General features: G+C 37.3%; 1 non-coding gene and 1 pseudogene across 1 annotated transcript; one reads left to right on the top strand and one right to left on the bottom strand.

The window, feature by feature from the left end:
• Positions 1 to 490: 490 nt before the first annotated feature.
• TRNAF-AAA (transfer RNA phenylalanine (anticodon AAA)) lies at positions 491 to 564 on the top strand. Its single transcript has one exon. It is a non-coding gene; the product is annotated as a tRNA-Phe (tRNA).
• A 9041-nt stretch (positions 565 to 9605) lies between these two features.
• Positions 9606 to 11271, bottom strand: LOC143610413 (pentatricopeptide repeat-containing protein At5g48910 pseudogene; annotated as a pseudogene).
• Positions 11272 to 16294: the final 5023 nt, after the last annotated feature.

Below are 16294 nucleotides of genomic sequence, written 5' to 3'. Positions count from 1 at the left end.
ATATAAAGTGCAACATGAGTTAAAAATATTTGGAAAGATATTTGGTGGTTTGAACGGTGACTAGCTCACTAAGACGAGTAGTTCGACTTTTACTCGGTTTTTACCCGAAACTTGGTTTAAGCCAAGATTTTTTCTAACACTTCCAAAATCTTAAGTAACATGAGATATAAAATAAAACATTCAGCAGTGGACGAATCGAGACAATAAAAAGATCTTGAGTGACCGATCCGGCAGAACAACTCAAAAGATAAAGAAGTATCGTTAATTTCTTCATGCTCGTTCCAAGTTCGAAGTACCAATTGTACAAATAAGAATCCACTTCGTTACATGATTTCTTTTTCATATAGATAGATATAGGATCTATGGAGCAATTACTTAAAAGTACATTTTGGACGCTTAGCCCAAGTATCATATTTGGTTATTTACTAAAATCGCCCTTTGGGGGGGGGGGGGGCGCTATTCGATGAAGAAAACATCTTTTAGGAAAGTGGTTCAGGTAGCTCAGCTGGTTAGAGCAAAGGACTAAAAATCCTTGTGTCAGTGGTTCGAATCCACTTCTAAGCGGGCCAAGGGTCCAAAGGCCGGATTTTCAAATTCAAGTGCAAGAGTAAGCCAAAAAATGTGAGCGCTCCTGGGTCGTTGCGATTACGGGTTGGATGTCTAATTGCCCAGGCGGTAATGATAGTATCTTGTACCTGAACCGGTGGCTCACTTTTTCTAAGTAATGGGGAAGAGGACCGAAACATCCAGATCATAATGACTCTAGTGAATAACTAAAGAAAATAGATAGGTGGGAGATAGAAAACTAGCATAATTAGTTGAACTGTGATTTGAATATTAACTAACTTGTAAAAACAGGTGTTCGGTTTTACTCGGTTTTTACCCGAAACTTCGATTCAAGCCAAAGTTTATTCTACACTTCCATATCAACCATATAATGACTAAAATATGAAGAAAAACTCAGGTCTAAAGTGTTTGATGCAATATGGTTGCTTAAAAGTTAATTATAGTGCTTAAACGAGTGTTCGGTTTTGGTTCGGTCCTTGACTCGGTATGAGATCGAGGATGGTTACCACATTTCCAACACCATAGAACTAAAATATAAAGTAAAACTCAGATCTAGAATATTTTCATGCAACATGGTTGTTTAAAAGTTAATTAAAGTGTTTAAAACGAGTGTTCGGTTTTGGTTCGGTCCTTGACTCGGAATGAGACCGAGGATGGTTACCACATGTCCAAAACCATAGAACTAAAATAATATAAAATTTCTAAATCTAAACTCACACAAGAAAGTTAAGCGAGTAAACTTCCCGAAAACGACCCAAACGGGCCTAAAATGCATAAATTAACTTAAAAATGTCCAAAATCCTTAAACAAAGATGAAAATGGTTTTCTTAATATAAATTAACTTAGAACAATTGAAAATAACAAAAACATATTGATGTTCGGTTTATTTATACATATCTTAGTGTGTTAACTTAGTCGTTTTATTCGTTTAGTTTAGGAACTTTGGTACTTCATACGTGTTTATTGTGTTTCAGGTCACAGGTACTTAATGCGCTTAATTTGGACCTGTATGAGCACGTAATGAAGACCCGGGATGTCCAGCACGTATACCGAGGCAGTTATTTGGAATTGCTGAGTGAAGCCACCCATCGCATAGCGCAATGGGTGTGGAAGGCAGGGCAGCGCGCTACACGATGCCCTTCATTTTGGACTACGTTGACTTTTGGTCCATCGCGTAGCGCGATGGACCAGAGGAGGGGACCATCGCGCTACGCGATGGTCCGCACAGACGGGAAAGTTAGGGTTTTTATGTTATATTCGTTTTGACGACCCTAGAGGCCATTATCGAGTTTACAGAGTAGTTTCCAAGGAGAATAGCAGCCGATCATCATTTCCATTCATCTAGAGTCCATAGATATGATCCAAACCATCATAATCGAAGACCGAGAGATGCCGAGACGCGGCTAGACCCTTCGAGTCATACCCGGGATGTAGAGTATTGTATCTAACTGTTATTTTCTCATGTACTAGAACGATTGATTGTATTTATTTTGATGTTAATCTATGAGTATTGATGTATAGTATTATTGTGCACAACGTCAGTTTAGGTTTATTTCTATTAGAACGATTAGCGTGCCAGTTGCTATGATAATTGCTTATAAGATTGTTTTGACCTGTTAATTGTGAGAAAGCATACGTTTGCCCTTAGTTGAGCCACACTGGCAGGGACTGTTTGATAACCAGTGCCGTGTGTTAGCGAGCGTGGATGCCTAAGGTTTAACCGGTTAGTCAGTCTGTAGTTGACATAGGATAATTTATCTGTTATGTGCATGAGTTTGCTGTTAGTTTGCTTACTTGAATTCCTGGGTGTGATTTGCTTTGTTAATTGATTGAATACTTAAGTAATTGTTCGTTTATTATAAAACCAAACTGTTTGCTAGTGTGATCAGCACTTTGTTAATTGAACTACTTCATAATGTTAGGAATTGATTTCACTTCACACTGACCACATACTCCTCGTGTTCGACACCCTACTTACTCTGACTAGCTTAAGGTGATTAGGACACTGATTTAATTGTTTTTGACTAGATAGCGACAGTCTAGCACATATACCCGCAACGGATTGAAATTTAAGATTCGGTTCTGTTGATTTTAAGTCGAACTTAAGCAAAACTAACTAGAACAAATTGCAAGTTCAAACAATTTGGGAGAGAAGAATGAAAATGTGCATGGAAAAATGGCTGAGATGGGTGGGTATTTATGGGGAAAGATTAAGGTTTGAAGGATTGGATAAAAGTTTTATCCAGCGGATAACTGGTACGCTTTAATGCTTTATTTAAAAATGAGTTTTGATTTAAATAAATTATAACCAGAGATAAAAACATGTTTGGAGGATTTTAGAATAATTATGGGTTAAGTCTTGGTTGGTTTGGATGGCCTACAATACGAGTTCGGGCATTAAACGAGCTTAAACGAACCGAAAACGTTAAAAAACTGATATTTTTTGCTGAAATGAGCTGGGGCTGCTGATGTGCAGCGGGTTGAGACTAGCCCTACGCGTCACGTAAGGTGCGGTTCTTGGCCAAACTTTGCTTTTTTGCCAATTTTAGTCCTTGTAGTTCGTTTTAGGTCGTTTTGAGCACAAAATAAGCGTTTTAAACACTGTTAAAGACTTTGGAACGAAACGAAAAATATGAAACATGATTATAACATAAAATTCATTGTTTGATTAATATCCAATGATCCGAAAGCCAAAACGGGTTGGGTTTACAATACAAAAACAAGTAAAAGTGCGAACCCGAAATGACGAATGTCACACTTTGTTTTTTTAAACTAAAACATTTATGGACTAATTTCCTATGTCAAACTCGTTCCGGTAAGATATACAAACTATTGAATCAACTCCTCATTTGAAGTGAGTCAAATATAGCTGCTTTTTTTTTTCATCAAATGACTTGTAATCTTATAGTATCAAGGTGTTTAATAAATGTATTACTCCTCAAACTTGTTAAAGTTCTAGTCCTATAGCAAACATTGAGGTAAATTTAGAAGTAGAATTACGACGTGTGTGAATTAGCCGTTAAAAAAGTATATTACACTTAAAAAGAAAACTCTGTAAGTGTATTATGTGTTACCTTCATTCCTCGGTTTAAAATCAATTCATATTGAAGTTTTCATAATAGAAACAAGCATGTATCTTTATTTTGTTTTACGTTTTTTTTATAATATTTCTAATAATAAACATATTTGCTGTTGCTGCTTTCTTCATTAATGTGAAAACTCCATACCAACTCCTCCTAGGAAAAGAACTAATATACTTGCATACAGTTCACGTGCTGATTGGAGCCCACTAAAACAGTAAAACATAATAATTTTGTACCACAATAAATTATATTTGTCGTTGCTTTCTTCATCAATCATTGAAGAGGTAGGTCCCAGCAGAGCCCAGTTGGACCCGCAAGACTCACCTTGAAGAGGGACGTCTGCGCAAGGACCAACTGGTCCCGCAGGACCCACCATGCTCAGAGATGAAGACCTTACGCGCAGTACGCCAGCTGTTCCCGCAGGAAAAGCCTCCCAATGGTGAAGTACCCCGCCTGTTCCCGCAGCTGCGGATACAAGCCATCAGGGAAGGCTACCCGCACTAATAGCAAGGCTACACGCACAAGGCACTAACTCAATAATTCAGTGTCACCTAAAGGAATGAGCAAGGAAGGAATACTCCCGCCCAAATGAGCCAGTCCGTACGCTTCTGGAAGGTCTTTTGTACTATACCTGCCAAGGTATGGACAAAATAGACAAGATCTGACCAGAGCAGCCCATGAACCAATCACAGGGTGACAGCTCATCGACAACAGTACGAGGAGCACGCTCTAGTACAAAATGTCACTATCAGCCGCTGCCTACTCACCAACCCTTGTCGTGGCACGTACATAGCCTGCAGTTGGTGGAAAAGGAACAGTACACAGCCGGCGGAAAAGGAATAGTACATAGCCGGCGGAAAAGGAACAGTACACAGCCGGCCTTGTCACTATCAGCCGCTGCCTACCCACCAACCAGCATGGCACGTGCGCAGCCCACAGTTGGCAGAAAAGGAATATTATACAGCTGGCTGTACCTGCTTGGAAACCTACCTTCGACTATAAATACTCCAACACCTTGGAACGGTATCATCATCTTACCTTCACTAGCTATTTCTCTCAATATACACTTATATTCAGAGCAATCTAGTCTGATTCTCACGCCGGAGGGTAGTCACAAGGAGGAACCTACCAAGTAATTTATCTAAAAGTCAAGACAACAAGCTAAAGTTTGTGCCACCAACCACCACTTTTACTCTATATAGATAATGTATTGGCCTTAAAAAAATTACGTTTTTATTCTAACCAAGCAAAACCAAGTCATTGTAACCGGATCAAACCGTTAATAACGATTTTGTTCTTTAAGTCAAGAGAAACGATGATAAGTTTATGAGATTAAACATCATAAGCATTAACCAAATGACAAAGAGATGATAACCTTATATTCTTCTGCTTGGAAATTTTTTTGAATCATGATATTTAATATTTTCATACATACTTAGCAACTTCACTACAACAAAAATTAAAACAATAAATAAAGATCATAGGTTTTGTCTGGTTTTTATGGCCATTTTTTTTCTTTTACTAAATCCTAACCAACAATCACAAAATAAAATTAAATCAATATTATATACATCATAGAGTTCAAAGAGATTGTATTCGATCGAATTCAAGTTCCAGTAGGTTCTAGGTTTGCGTTCATTGATCGTGGTCCGTGTAGGATCAATATATTGTTTCATACAGGATCAACATGTCTTTAATTAGTTGTAACAGAAAATTAAACGTAGCAAAACTCAAAAACCTATTATGAAGTTTTGGTAAAACCAAAACAAACACAAAGTGAACATTTCTAATATGTTGTTCATTTAATCTTACTTTCAATTCTCCATACCACCTTTGGCTCTACGACGATAGAAAAGGGTGGTAGAGCTTGACCCGATATTGCTTTCACCCGTTGGTCAGCCAAATTGTTAGCCCTTGTTGTCAAGAACAAGTTGTTAACGTCCTAGCAAATAACTAAGCATTATAAAAATCATATCGACTTATTTGACTCCCCTATGGAGGAGAGGAATTGATCTAGAAATTCAAAGTAGATAGTTGTACTTGTGTGGCTAAAGATGGTTCATTGAGAGCTAGTTTTAGAAATGTAGGTTGCTAAATAGAAAATTCAACTATTTAGCTCATTACTTTAAGAAATGTCCATTTTATGAATTATGATGAACCATTATTTGGAGTTTTGGACATGGTCAAATAATATCATTTCAAGCACGATCATAATATAACAATGACTTTGTCCTTGACAGCGACACGTCATATTACTTATCATTAAGTATTAATTACCTAGCATATCCTTCGTTACATTAGAGCATCTCCACCCATAAACTAATTCAAATGTCTATCTCATCGCCACATCATATTCTAAATTTTTCACCAAAAAATCATACTTTTCCTCTAGCCATAAACCAATCTAAACCTCATTAAAATATAATAAATATATATATATATATATGATTTGTGTGTAGTGGTTGTGGTGGGGCCACTACAAACCCACCTCTCAAACGTTTGAGAATGCAAACCAAACGTAACACAAACGTTTGTCTTCACCAATAAACTAATTCAAACGCCATGCCATGTCAACAAAAACCAATTAGTGGAGATGCTCTTATTATTATTATATAATGGCGTAACCTTTATTATATCAAGACTTCAATGTCTTATTTGTCATCATTACTTTGGTGGAATGGTTACAGAGGTTTTCCCTAAAGATTTTTTTAAGAAGGTTATGAGTTTGAGTTCTGAAAAAAGAACTTTGTCAATACGCTTATAGAGTTACAGAATTAAAAATGTTGACTGTTAAAAAAATAAGAAGAAAAAGAACCTGTATTATTTATCATTAAATATTAAATACTAGATATATTATTCATTATATTTTGTTGATTAAAATTATACCCACAATTATAATTGTTTATGACTTCAATGGGTATGCAGTATCCTCAATTAATATAAAAGATATTGGTTGAGTAGACTCGTGTGTATTATGTAGTTTGATGTTTTAAATATTTCCAAGTATAGCTTTTTAAATTGTAGATATTTCAATTTCAGGTTAAAGTTTTATGAGCTTATGAATCAGTAATTGAATGATAAAAAAATGTCTTTGCAAAAGAAAGACGAAAATTTCTTTTTTTTTTTGAAGACGAAGTACGTTTTATTGAAGCATATTAAGATGAATTGATTCCCTTTATTCAAGGGTTGAACTATCAAAATATTTCAGTTTATGGTTGACACTTAGGAGTTATTGTTGACGTTTATATCAGTGGGAATGACGGTGTAAAATTGCCACTGTAAGTTGGAATTGATCTCAATTACCACAACTTCATTGTTGCAACTGGTGATCGCTTTCCCCTTATCTCAATTATCACTAATGATGGGTTCTTCTTACTAATCATCAGTTCTCACTTCTCATTGACCATCATTTATTTCATTCATGAACAATCGCTGATGATGATAAGTGCCATTCGTGTTCTTTCTTGCTCTTATAATTTTTTTTTTTAATACTTCTAAAGCTCGTTTTCATTTATGGTTTATTCTTTTTAATTTACCATGAGTCATTTTATATCATTTATGGTTTATTCTTTTTTATTTACCATGAGTTATATTGATTTATGTTTACTGACAGAAAAGAAACACAACATTGTAGTATAAAATTTTTCTAAAACGACGTGTTTTTATTGTGCGTTTAAATGTGTTTTTATAGTTTTTGAAACTACATTTCTATACAAGTCTGTTTTTTTATTTGGGTGAATACCAGTTTACATGTTGTCGAAATAGAGTCGTAAAAAGTTTTACACCCCCCCCCCCTCCCGCATAGCATGGTTAATATACCATTAGTTATCATCATTCTATAAAATTTTCCGGTTATTTCATAAGCGCTTTATGGTTTCACGTGTCATCACCACGTTCACTCTCTCTAGTTTTAAGATCAAACTCATTTCATGCCCTCTAGAACATGTCACATATTGTTTCTCATTAAAAAATAAATAAGTAAATAAATAAAGCACCGACATCACCAATCAAACTCATTTCATGTCCTCTAACTTAGACTTAGAGCATGCCACATATTGTGTCCTTTTAAAAAAAACTTGACATCACCCTTTACTGATCAACATTGTCTAAATCACTGAATGTGTATCTCATGGGCACCTCGCAGCTAGCAGCTCTAACTATTTGTTGTAGTCGTCACAACTACTAAGATTGAAACCGAAAGGGCCATAACCAGCCAAAAAATCTATGTTGTAAATGAGTTTGGAAGTGCTGGTCATAACTTGTATGTTTAACGTGACAACAAAATTGATGTTATTATTATCTAAAAGGTTGTAGGCATGAGTCATATTTTCTACGTCCCACAAACAGGTAAGGTATTTGCGCCTAGTTCGATTCTACCCAATTTTGCTTCATTTTTTCCTTGGGGCAAACAAATACTTTCATAACTAGATTTGCCAAAAGTTTCATCAATACCTCTTTTACACAAAAACAAAAAAGAATTATGACAAGTGGTGTACGTAAGAATTCTGTTGATGTGCCATAAAGGACCCAACTATTTATTATTATTATTATTATTATTATTATTATTATTATTATGTGTGTGTGTGTGTTTGATGCATTTTATTTAATTTTTTGAAGTCATGTTTTTTAAATGACAAGCTTTTGAAATGTCAAATATCCAGTTGCGATAAATTTAAAAAAAAAATACTAAAGGTGCGTAACTAAATAAATCACAGGTATGAAAAATCTCCTAAACTTACAAGTAACAAAAAGATGATTAAATTGAATCCAAATCATTGTGTGTGAGTGCGCTAGAGGCTTGTCTTGGTGGATGGACGGACGTGAGGTTCTTGCGATGTGAGGTTTTTGTTTCTTGTCTTAGGTGGTTAGGTGTCAAGTTTTTGTTGAAGACATCTATTACCTTGAGGAGACTAGCCATTACTTTGACTAACTGTAAAAACGTTTGTGAGATTTGGTCACTTTTCTAGATGTGAAATAGAAACTTTTGGATGGAAGTGACAAAAGTAACGAAACTCTGGAACAATTTTAGCAATCTACTCAAATATTTTTAATGAAAAGGTTAGGTTTTTTTTCAAAGTTCATCCAAATGATTATTTATATGCTTTTCCTTTATGGTTAAACTGGTAAGCCGGTTCGAATTAACAATGTAGTATGTTAGGGTGTTGTACTGTTTAGTTCTTAATAACTAACCATTCTCTAAGCAAATACAAAAGAAAAAAAGATCTCGAATGTGCACAAAAGAAAGTATGCATCTCTTGTATTTCACTTCAACACTCACTTTCATTCCTTTCTAAACAATAGATACAGTTTGTTAAAAGTTAATGGAACATGTGAAAACGGATATACCTATTAATTGTTGGTTTTTAGGTGACTACAAATTTTCAGGTAATGATCATCTTGCTATGTATTTTCATAGACCAGCGTGAACCGATCGATAAAGAATTAACGGATATCCAATAGGTATGGCCATTTCGTAACTTTTTAGTTTATATGACGTATAAACTACTTTAATTTTCAACATAAGAATAAACCAGGTGTGGGTGGATGTCAAGCCCGTACTTGAATCGGATCACTGAGGTGAGGTTGAATGTCGGTAGATCCTTTGTAGTGCACGACATTGAACAATGACTATCAATCTCAATCGGTTTTAGCCTTAGGCGTCTTCATAATATATGACATTCATCATACTCTTGCCATCTTCCCAAATAAACTTCGAGTTAGTTGAAGGACAACTAAACACTTAAAACTTAAGTTGTTGATACCTTCATACATAGGAGGCCGGTTATTTAGCCCATGGGCCTTTTGTGGTTCGTTTTCGTGTTGCTTAGCTTGTAACTTTGTAAGCCTTGTATAGTATCTATAACAATTGATGTACTAAAGAAAACCAAATTTGATCCTAAATTCTGAATTTAATTCAACAAAAACAACTATAATTCATTTAATTTGGTTCAAAATTCATATTGTGCCATTTAATTTAAATGATAAAAAAATGTTAACATGCCCACATTTTTGTGTTTGATAGTGAGAACAAGCTAACATAGGCCTATTTATACAATCATCAACCCCAATGGATCTCATATGTTTATCAATTCCTAGCAATAACAATTCAATCTCTTCATTAATCAACTTATTTCCAACAACAAATTCACACACAATGCCATCCACTTCAATCAAACTACAACCAGGATCCTTCTTCACCTCCTTATCCTCCATCTTCTTCCTTACGCTTTCCACATACCCCCATTCGTTAACCGACGCATAAATATTCGACAAAAGAACATGAACACCGCTAAGATCAAGCCCCCTTTCCACCAGACCATTAACCATTTCCAAACCCAACTCCACATTCCCATGAACCCTACAAGCATTCAACAATGCACCCAAAACATACGAATCCGGCTCCATTGGCATCTCACTAACCACCTTCTTAGCCTGTTCTAGCATCCCGGCCCCACCAAGAAGATCCACCAAACACCCGTAATGTTTGACACTCGGCTTAATCCCATAAACACATGTCATGTTTTCAAACACTCTTAAACCTTCTTTAACTGACCCCATTCGACTACACGCGTTTAGAACGCAAATGAATGTAACCTCGTTCGGTTTAACTCCTTCTAATTCCATACGTGAGAGTAGTGCTATCGCACGTGCACTTTCTCCGTTATTCGCTAGACCCGAAATCAACGATGTAAACACAAATACGTCTCTATATGGCATATCCTCAAACACCCGATAAGCTAATTCAATGCAACCACATTTTGCATACATGTCCACAAGAGCAGTTCCCAATATTCCATCCAACTCCATATTCTTTTTGTCAACATACGCGTGGACCCATCTACCCTGATCCAACGCACCGAGAAAACCACAAGCCAAGAGCGCAACCACAATGCACGAATGATTAGGCTGGAACCTGCGTTCCAACATCTCATTAAACAGATCCAGCCCCTCTTTAAACAGCCCGACCTGTACATACCCGTTAATCATAACACTCCACGACACGTTATTCTTCTTCGGCATTTCATCGAACAGTTGGCGTGCAGCGTCTACTTTCCCCAACTTCACATACCCGTTAATCACGGCAGTCCATGTAACAACATCCTTATTCAAACTCTCATCAAACAATCTCCGACATTCGTCTAACCAACCACAAACAGCATACAAATGAATCAACCCATTTAACACAAAATCATAGCTTTCCCACCCTAACTTAATTGCTAAGTTGTGACACTCCAACCCTAATTTAAGCTCACCCAGATCAGCACAAGCTCTAAGAACAAACGAGAAAGTATAATTAGTAGGCAAATACCCACAGCCCAACATTCGTTTAAACAAAATTAAAGCCTTTTGTGATTCATTTTTCTCACTAAAACCCCTAATCATGGTGTTCCATATGTAAATAGAACGATGCGGGATTGATTGGAAAACAGTGTAGGCATGTTGGAGGGTGAACTGGGTATATGACAATAAGAGCTTGCCGGCGGCGAATGGGTCGGAGATAGAGCCGGAGACGATGAGATGAGCGTGAATTTGATTGATTTGTGGGTTTGAAAGATGATTGGTTTAGGAGGTAAAGTGCTTGCTTACTGGATTTGAAATATTTAGAAGCAGCGTAAGTCATAGCATCCCACTCTCAGTCTCACTCATCTGATTCTGATATGTTATATTTCCGGCAAGTTGATGGCTTTGAGGCCCAAACTTGTTATTATAAACTACCGACCCACTCAAAAGTTTAATATGCTAAGGGGCTCCTGTTCCTTAAAAATCTTGTGTTAAATTATTAAGATGCGTGGCTGATTAAGAGGTAGGCTATGAAGACTGAATTATTCAGCATGTCTCTGCAACCTAACGATTTAGAGGCTATATGAATCATTAAGAGATGTCTTTTTAGTGAATCAAACGCACTCTATCTCTAACCAATTCAGAGGTAGTCTCTTAATAGAACCATTAAGAGACTACCAAATAGAGGTGCACAAATTGGGTTTTTCTAATACCACGTTCTGGATATGAAATCGGGTTCGGGTATGACCGGGTATTAAAACATTCAATTCGGGTCTTGGTATTGTCACTAAAAATCATACCCTATGCATCGGGTTTGGTTGGGTATACAATCGGATATTTGAATATCCTATTTTCGGGAATTAAAAAACCTTTCTTGGGGTTTTTTGGGGATATAAATTGGGTTTTTAAGGGTTTTGGGGGGGTTTTTTTTTTGTTATTTTTCGAGTATTTTCGGGTATAGATCAGGTATTTGAAAAACCTGGTTCCGGATATGAAACCGGGTTCAAGTTTTCGGGTATTACCGGATACAAATCGGGTCCGGGTACGGGTTTTTGTACTAAAATACATGCCCTATATGTATCCTATGGGTGGTGTTAGGAACCAGTTCGGGTTAAAAAAAACCCAGGTATATAAAAAACTTGGTTATGGGTTATTTTTTTGGGTTCCAGTTTTGGCTTTTTTTTGTGCGTCTCTACTACCAAACAGTATTTGTTAATCTAGTATAAGTTTTAAGTTATTATACGAATAAATATGAGCATAACCTAATGTTTGCCTAGCCAAAAGGTGAAAGCGGGATTAAAGATTAATACCGATAAATGGTTTCATACTTTCAAAGAAATGTTGCATTGTTAGGGAAGTTTATTAATGCCTATTAAATTGTAGATATTGGATTACTCCTTCATTGTGTTTGTGAGTGTCTTTGACAAAGATGAAGTTTTTTTCTTCGTTTTTTCTTTTTCTTTTGGTGAACTGAAGATCATCATCATCATCATCATCATCATCGTACTCAGTATATCCCACCAATAGCAAAGCTATGGTAGGGTCTGAGGAGGGTAAGATGTAGGCAGCCTTACCTCTACCCCATAGGGATAGAGAGGCTGCTTCCGGTGAGACCCCCTGCTCGATAGTAGTTTTGCATCAAGCCTTGGACATAAGGCACATAGCACTCAATCATCGGGACACCGGCTGATCGGTGCATGTACCCTTAGCTTTCAGCTATCAACGCCACTACATGATGCCTGATTAACCGTCCGTCACTTTTAACGTTATTTTCACGAGATTAGTAAAATAACGTCAAAATTAGTGCAATTTCACTTTTGCACACCCGAGGGTTCACACATATATACATCATATGTGCGCACCGCAAGCAGGGCTATGTGCCTTTTGGTGAACTGAAGATATTTATATAAATAGGTTTTATCCATAAAACAAAGATTTTGATAATACAATTAGGGTTTATTACGAAAGTGGAGTTAAGTAACAAATTGGTTTGAAATAAACTCAAGAAAGGAAGAGCTCAAAATGAGAGGAAAAGGTTAAAACACATTGATGTTATGACTGTGTAAGAAGATAAACATAAACATAGTCTGAATAATGGAGCAATGAAGATCGGTTTGGGCTCCTTTTCAACAGAAAGAGATAGTCTAGAAAGAGGAAAGGTGGATTGCAGATTGTCATTTACAAGCGTTAAAAGAGTCTTAATTCATCCTTTAGCTTATAATCTTGTGGAGAAACATAGTAGAATATCGTTAGATTTGGATAGTTGACTACTAAAATCTAAATAAAAAAAAGTATCATCCGACTTTTAAAAATAATAAATAAAAGACTTTTATTTATTTAGGTATATGTTATTAGTTGAATTATGTTAAATAATAATAAGTAGGATGATAGGCTTGGAAACAAAACATGAACTAGGAGATGGTTATGGACCTAATGTCTATGGGCTAGGAGTATTTAACCTCCTTAAACCCTTTCTGAAACCCTAAGGTAGCGTTTGTTATGCCGAAATAGAATGTGGAATGGAATGGACCATTACGAATGAATGAAGAAAAGTGTGTTTGGTTGGCTAAAGGAATGGAATCACCCATTACCTTATCCATTTCATTCCCTCTAAAACACCCAAAATTCATTCCATCCACCCCCCTTGTTTTTTTTTCATTCCTTACCCTCTTTCACCCTACTCATCTCCACCACCCTCCCACTATTGCCATCGATCACCATCACCACCGCCACCCACCACCAACACTACCTCCATCACCGCCTCCCACCACCAGCCCCACCCTCGCCGCTGCCGACCACCGTCATCGCCTTCGACTACCACCGCCACATTTACCATCCATAACCACCACCACCGTCACCCACCATCACCGTAACCTACTTACCACCTCCCACTACCACCACCGCTAATACCCATCACCGCCATCGCCACACCACCTGCCACCGCCAACCACCGTCATTGACCACCGCCAACCACCATCACCAATCGCCTCCAACTCTCGCCACCCGCTGCCCACCACCGCTCACCACCACTACCACCACCACCACCATCACCACCGCTTATCTCCAATTTTATTTTATTCCCTCTTTTTTTTTTGTCTAACAACAACATTAAGTAATTATTCATTTCATTTTTAGTTTTCTAAATGGCAATCAAACAATGCAATGGAATGGTAATGATTCATTCCATTCCCTCATCCATTCCATTCTCTCGTCTATTCCATTACTCCATACTAAACAGACCATGTATGTTTGGTTGGAGGTAATGGAATGAAGCCAGAATGGAATGGGAGAAGGAATGGAATGGACAATGGAATAAAATTGATCATTACCATTTCTTTGTCTTGTTTAGTTAACCTATAGAAATGAAATAAATTATTAATTTTTATTGTTTGGTATCCAAAAAAATTGTAGAAATGAAACAAAAACACTCCTATCTCAAAATACTTTTTAACCCCCTCCCCCAAAAAAAAAACTCTACAATGGCGACGGTGGTAGCTCCGGCGACGAAAATGGTGGTGACGGTGGCGGTGGCGATGGTGGTGGTGTCAGCGGAGTTGGTGGTGGTGCCGATGGTGGTGGTGGTGGTGGTGGTGTTGAGAAAGTAAGGTGAATGAGGAATGGAATGAAAAAAAAAAAGAACGGGGGTGAGAATGAATGGTTTTGATGGAATGGGATTCCATGTATAATGGATTATTCCATTCCCTTGAGCAACCAACACCACTTTTTTCATTCCCACGTAATGAATCATTTCATTCCTACTGTCGTTCATGCATACCAAACGCTACCTAAATCTCTCATTCCATCATTTTGCCTCCACACATCCAAAACACACACACATCTCCTTCCTTCCATTTTCGGGTCTGGGATCCTATAAGAATCGAGGTGTTACGTGATTAATCTTCATCGAGCAAGAAAGAAACATATCAAGATCAAGCACTGATTCAAATCCGAATCAGAATCGGTTATTGGTTCATTTTAAGGTACATTTTATGTTAAAGGCTAGGTTTTATGTCGGTTAGCCGTAAGGTTTGGAAGGATGGTAAATTGGGGTAAAATAAGTAGGAAAAACACAAAATTTGATATAAACAAGTTAATGGGCATGAATCGGGTTAACCGAGTAAAGTCGAGCACGAGATAGACGGGAAAACGTCGTTGGTTTGCCACAAAACTCGTTAGGCTAGTAAAGCAGACTATAAGGAATGGAAAGATAGCAAGATTGATTGAAGAAAACGTAAAAACGAAGAAATGAGCACAGTTTGAATCGCATTTACATGAATGCGACTGCGATCCAGGGGATCATGCAGCTGCGATCCCGAGGATCATGCGATTGCGATCAAGGGATCATGCTACTGCGATCTCGGGGATCATGCTACTGCGATCTTGGGGATCATGCGGGTGCGATCCAGTAAACTAGACTATAAGGAATGGAAAGATAGCAAGATTAATTGAAGAAAACAAAAAAACGAAGAAATGAGCACAATTTAAATCGCATTAACATGAATGCGACTGCGATCTAGGGGATCATGCAGCTGCGATCCCAAGGATCATGCGATTGCGATCAAGGGATCATGCTACTGCGATCTCGGGGATCATGCGGGTGCGATCCTGGGATCATGCGGTTGCGATTCCGGGGGATCATGTGATTGCGATTCCGGGGGATCATGCGATTGCCATTCGGCTATGATGCAATTTCGTTCAGCTTAGTTAATCCCAATAGTAAAGCTGATTGGATTACTAACTTAAGTTGTGAGACTTTGTTAGAAAGGTAATTAATTACTTACACTTGTTAACCAATGAGTCAGACCTAGCTGAAGAAAGGTGTTATCATTAGCTCCGTGAGGAATGGGGTCAAGATGAGTTTCTAGCCTCTTTTCTCTGTTATGTTTTCGGGGTTGTATGCATATACTCGTATGTGATAAGTTAATACCCTTGCTTTAATTAATAAGTGTATGGTATGTGAATGTTGTATGCATATAGAAAGGTTACGAATATATGATTGTGTGTGTGTGTGTAAATATATAAGAAATGTATGTATGGTTGTATGGCCGAAGGTTAAAAGGGTTGCAGACCCTAATAATATATGTAAAGGTTAAAAGGTTGCAGACCATTATAATATCTGCGAAGGTTACAGGGTTGCAGACCCTTATTATATCTGTGAAGATTGCAGAGTTGCAAACCCAAAAATATATGCGAAGATTACAGAGTTGCAGACCCTTATAATATCTACGAAGGTTAATGTTAGGGATTCGGGGTATTGCAAAACACACACAGACACAATAATACTGCAAGAGAAAATAATAAACGAAGATGACACACGAGATTTACATGGTTCGGTCGGCTGACCTACGTCCACGGGCTGCAAC

The sequence above is a fragment of the Bidens hawaiensis genome, unplaced genomic scaffold, assembly GCF_021521415.1.
Source record: "Bidens hawaiensis isolate Kalapana, Puna unplaced genomic scaffold, B.hawaiensis_p1.1 tig00026220_1, whole genome shotgun sequence".
NCBI lineage: Eukaryota > Viridiplantae > Streptophyta > Magnoliopsida > Asterales > Asteraceae > Bidens > Bidens hawaiensis.
This window is presented reverse-complemented; position numbering and strand designations above follow the sequence as displayed.